Source organism: Mauremys mutica, chromosome 15 (assembly GCF_020497125.1).
Source record: "Mauremys mutica isolate MM-2020 ecotype Southern chromosome 15, ASM2049712v1, whole genome shotgun sequence".
NCBI classification, from domain to species: Eukaryota; Metazoa; Chordata; order Testudines; family Geoemydidae; genus Mauremys; species Mauremys mutica.
The window spans coordinates 10,672,728-10,678,172 of record NC_059086.1 but is presented as its reverse complement, the minus strand read 5'-3'; positions in this window follow the sequence as shown (position 1 = coordinate 10,678,172).

Genomic DNA, 5,445 nt, shown 5'->3' with positions numbered 1-5,445 from the left:
AGACCTTCTCGAAGGTCTTTGCATTCCGTTTGCTGGAGCGCAGCTCCGAAAGCACAGACACATCGCCCCACACAGCAATCAGATCTGAGACTTCCCGGTCAGTCCATGCTGGGGACCTCTTTCTCGTCTGAGATTGCCTGGACTCCTCTGCTGGAGAGCTCTGCATCGTTGCCAGTGCTGCTGAGCTCGCCCCGATGAGCAACCAGGAAATGGGATTCAAACTGTCCAGACAGGAAAAGGAATTCAAATTTTCCTGGGGCATTTCCTGTGTGGCTGGTCAGAGCATCCAAGCTCCGACTGGCATCCAGAGCGTCAACAGAGTGTTGCACTGTGGGATAGCTCCCAGAGCTACTAAGATCGATTAGCATCCACACCTAGCCTAATTCAACATAGCCATGTCGAATTTAGTGCTACTCCCCTTGTCGAGGTGGAGTACCGAAGTCGAACTAAGGAGCCCTCTATGTCGAATTAAATGGCTTCCTGGTGTGGAAGGGTGCACGCTTAATTCGATTTAACGCTGCTAAATTCGATTTAAAGAGCTAGTGTGGACCAGCCCTCAGAATAATCAAAGTAATAGCAAACAGAAATAAAGATATTTCTCAAGCCAACACACAATTGCAAATGCAGAAATTAATTATAAGACTAATCCGCCTTTCTAATACTCACTATACTGGATAGTAGGAAATACGTCAGGAAAACTTGGAGAACTTGAAGATATGTCTGGCCTCTCTTAGGTCCAAAAAGAGAACGGCAAGCCAAACAAAGAAAACAGAAAAAGACTTCCCTCCACAGAGATTTGAAATTATCTTGTCCTTTGATTGGTCCTCTGGTCAGGTGTTCATCAGGTTACTGAGCTTGTTAACCCTTTACAGGTAAAAGAGACCTTAACCCTTAACTATCTGTTTATGACAGATGCCTTCACCAGAGCATTATATTATATGGCATGTAGAGCAGGAGGATACAACAACCATTGGAAGAGTATTGAAAATCATGTCAGACATCTCTAGGAAACACACACCATGAATGTACAACCAGCTTTTCACTCTGACATGAATTAATTGTCTGGATCTCAGTGAAATAGCTACGTGTAGTCACCATTTCAACTACTCAATACTTCTAATGGATTTCTGTCTCCAGGCTGGTCCCCACATCTCCCCAGCCCAGGCAGCGCCATTAGCCTGCCTCTCCCTCTGCTCCCAACAACCTGGACAAAACCTCCCCCAGCCCATGGGCAGAGAGCTCTCCCCAAACTTACAGAGCAGCCACAGCAAGATCATGGGGAGCGAGAACGGGTGACTAAGCCAGGGGACTCTGCAGCAGCGTCTGGGCCTCCGAGGAGAACCCCCGAGGCTCTGTGCCTCCAGTCCCCTCCTCCCCAGGAGGAGCAGCAAAGGAACCGGATGGGCTGTGGTCTCTTGTAGCATGTCTGGGAGCAGCCCTAATGTGTGTGTGGCCAGAGATGTGAGTGGAAACATTATCCACCATCCCCCCACAACCCCAGGCTGGTGTCTTTGAGGACTGAATGCGCAGATTTGCAATTTACATTTTGCAGCACACAGACTAGCCACAGGTCAAGGATGGTCTCACTCACAGGGAGCAGTCACACCCTCCCCCCCAGGCCAGTGCTCCATGTGTCTCCAAGGGTACCCCCCTGGTTCACGCCAGAAACAGTGACCTACACCAGTAGTGTCAATCCATGGAGGTTCAGCATCACAAACTGGGGAACTTTCCCAGGGGCAATTTCTTAGGATCATGAAATACTCAGACAGGACACAAAGGGGCATGTGGTTGGCATGAGCTGGTGCCTGTCCGCAGAGCTTCGATCTCCACCACCTCCCAAGCACATTGTGCCCAGACCAGGAGCTTGGTGTGTGGGTGAGTTTATCAGCAACCACTGAGTGAGTGACATTAACCTGGGCTCTGACATCTAGCCCCACTCTAGCCATCAGCCCTCATCCACTGCTCTTCAATTCCCACCCTCAGCCCAGGCCCCAAGTGTCCCTCCAGGGGCCATGTGTCCCTGTCACACAGAGCCAGTCCTGCTCAGCCCAGGCACACGGATTGGACAGACATTGTGCAACTGTAAACCAGCCAGACGTGCAGTAAGGGAATGAAAAACTGGCACATTCCAGATTTTCGGGCGTCTCATGGAAAACAGGGACTTTGTGGCTAATATGGGACATGTGACGTCTGTACAATACTCTGATTGGCTGGGAATGATACAGCAACTGGGGATTGGATGGCTTCAGGAAAGTACTGACCACGCCCCCATTCCCAAGCCACTCCCCCTCTCCAAGTTCAGGGTGATACAGCAGCCAGGGATTGGCTGGGCAGAGGAATGTCCTGGCTCTGCCCCCTTTCCCAGACCACTCCCCTATGCCTGAACCCCACGTAAGGTGACTTTGGGGCTAGCAGGTGCAGTTTACAATGCCTCTCCATGAGGAGACAGCCTGGCTCAGTGATTCTCTGCCAGGGTCCCATGACATCTGCATTGGCTGGGACAAGATGCAGGGGATGGAGGTGCTGCTCTCAGCCGTCCGGCCCTGCTGAGAATGCAGCACAGGAACTGTCCCCACCATAAAAGTGAGCACAGCAGAAGGTGAATGGGGAGGTCTCTGCCTCAGGGGAGCAGCATCACTCTGGGTCTGCACTGCTATACACACGGCACTGAGTCACACGGCACACGCTGCTCTGAGCTGCTAGTGCAGCCGGGGCCATGGGGACGGGGTCAGTGAGGGGAAAGGATCCTGCACTTCAAACACTTCTGATAATGCCATGAGCACAGATGGGGAGGGGCCTGTGGCTGGGTTTCTGGGTCTGTATATAGCACAGACAGAGCGAGTCCCTAGACAGGTCAATAACCACAGCTCTGTCTGTGTTAGTTTACAGGCAGCTCCTATTTGGCTCTCTCCTTCATCTACTCTTGCTCGTTTTATTTATTGCACATCTTTAAAATGTACCTTGAAGCTTGGTCTCCCAATGGCGTGTTTGCACAGCCCGGGTCCCATAGATCTATGGAGGTTAAGGCCAGGAAGGACAATTGTGTTCCTTTACTCTGACTCTCTGCATTACACAGGGCAGAGAATCTCACCCACTGACCCCTGCATCCTGCCCAAAGCTTAGGGTCGAGTTAGAGCATGTCTTTTAGACACAACCATTTTGACTTACATACTCCAAGTGCTGGAGAACCCTCCATGTCATAAAATCATAAACACATAAAATCATCACTGATAAAGTTTGCAGAGGACCAGGGGCAGCTCTAGGTATTTTGCCGCCACAAGCACAGCAGGCAGGCTGCCTTCGGCGGCTTGCCTGCGGGAGGTCCCTGGTCCCGCTGATTCGGCGGCCTGCCTGCAGGAGGTCCACCGAAGCTGTGGGACCAGCGGACCCTCCATAGGCAAGCCACCCAAGGCAACCTGCCTGCCACCCTTGCGGCGACCGGCAGAGCGCCCCCTGTGACTTGCCGCCCCAGGCATGCGCTTGGTGTGCTGGTGCCTGGAGCCACCCCTGCAGAGGACACAAAATTTGGGGGAGTGGTATATAATGGTACATAATTCAGAGCGACCTAGAGCATTTGGTAAACTGGGATCAAGCAAACAATAGGTGTTTTAATGTGGCTAAGTCAGGGTTTCTCAAACAAGGGTTGCCGCTTGTGTAGGGAAAGCACCTGGCAGGCCAGGCGGGTGTGTTTACCTTCCCCATCCACAAGTCTGGCCGATCGCCTCCACTTCCAGCAGCCCCCATTGGCCTGGGGCAGCGGCCCAGCCCGCCAGAGGCTTTCCCTACACAAACAGCGACCTCTGTTTGAGAAACCCTGGGCTAAGTGTAACACATACCACTAGGAACAGAATTCAGGCATTACTTACAGGGTGGAGGACTCTCTCCTGGGAAGCAGTGACTCTGAAAATATTTGAGGTCTGTGAAGGAGAATCAGCTGAACCTGAGCTCCCAGTGCAATGCTGCGGCCAAAAGGGATAATGCAATCCTGGGATGCATAAACAGGGGAATCCTGAGGAAGAGTAGAGAGGTTATTTAACCTCTATATTTGGTAATGGTGAGACCACTGCTGGAATACAGGGTCCATTTCTGATGCCCACAATTCAAGAAAGATGAAGATAAATTGGAGAGGGTTTGGAGAAGAATCATGAGACTGATTAAAGGATCAGAAAACCTGCCTTACACGGAGAGACTCAAGAAGCTCTATGTATGTAGCTTAAAAAAGACAAGGTTAAGGGGTGAATTGTTTCCATTCTGTAGGTATCTACAATGGAGAAAATGTTTAATAATGGGCTGTTCAGTCAAGCAGAAACGATATAACAAGATCCAATGGCTAGAAGTGGAAGCTAGACAAATTCAGACTGGTAATTAGGTGTAAATGTCACACTACATGGAGTGGCTCGCAAGCCAGAATACCAATCTTAGAGCAGATTGTTAAGAAGCAGAGCACAAACTCCAAAGTTCTATACTTACATTTCGCCAGCCCAGTAACAAGTGTAAACTCCTCAGGCACTATACAGCCTTATCATGGCGTCACATACAGTCCCCTTGGGCTCTCCAATCTATCTTGCCACCCAGGCGAGCTTGCCCTTGTGATAGATGGCCACTTTACACCAAAGATCACAAAATATTCAGGTTACTCCCAGTCCCAAAAGACCCATCACTTACCCCAGGGCAATTTGTACCTTTGATCTCACATCAAAGACATCATTTGTAGCCAATCCTATAGTGATTTATTAACTAAGAAAAAGGAATAAGAGAGTTACTTCCAAAGGTAAAACAGGTGAACATACACACACAAATGAGTTGCAGTCTTAGGGTCCAGATGGTGCTAGAGAGGCTGACATTTGCCAGCTCTATCTGTCCTTAGGGCTCACCCAGGTTCATCCTGGGGATCTCCTGCTTATGTTTAGGAATCTTTACTCCTAAGGCTCCAAACAGCATGAAAAGACCCCAGTTCCTTCTGGTCAGGGATTTTTATCTCCATCTCCCTAGAGTGCAAAATGATGGGATGAGCGCTTCTGCACATCCCCGTCTTCATGGGAGTGCCAGGAGTAATCAACAAATTCCTTCTTCTTTGATGGCTTAAAATGGCCCATTTGGATTCAATAGGCCTTCCTGATGAGGGTGATGCTTCTTTCTTGACTGGATTTTCAGTTTCAGAGGAAACTTTTTTTCAGTTGCTGAACAAATACTGAAGCGTTACCTTATAGCATGGCTTACAGATATTATAAATGAGAATAACGCAGGTAGCAATTTACAAGCATTTCATGAAGTCTACAGGCTAAACACATTGTTCCAAGTTTAATACCCATTTTAACACTACTAACATACTAGTGAGTGAGACTGGTTTCCAGCAATGCATTTGACAGTGTTTACTGGAGGCCTCGGGACCGTGGCATGAGTTGGCACCTGGTCTGCCTGCTTCACAATACATTTTTAGCAGTG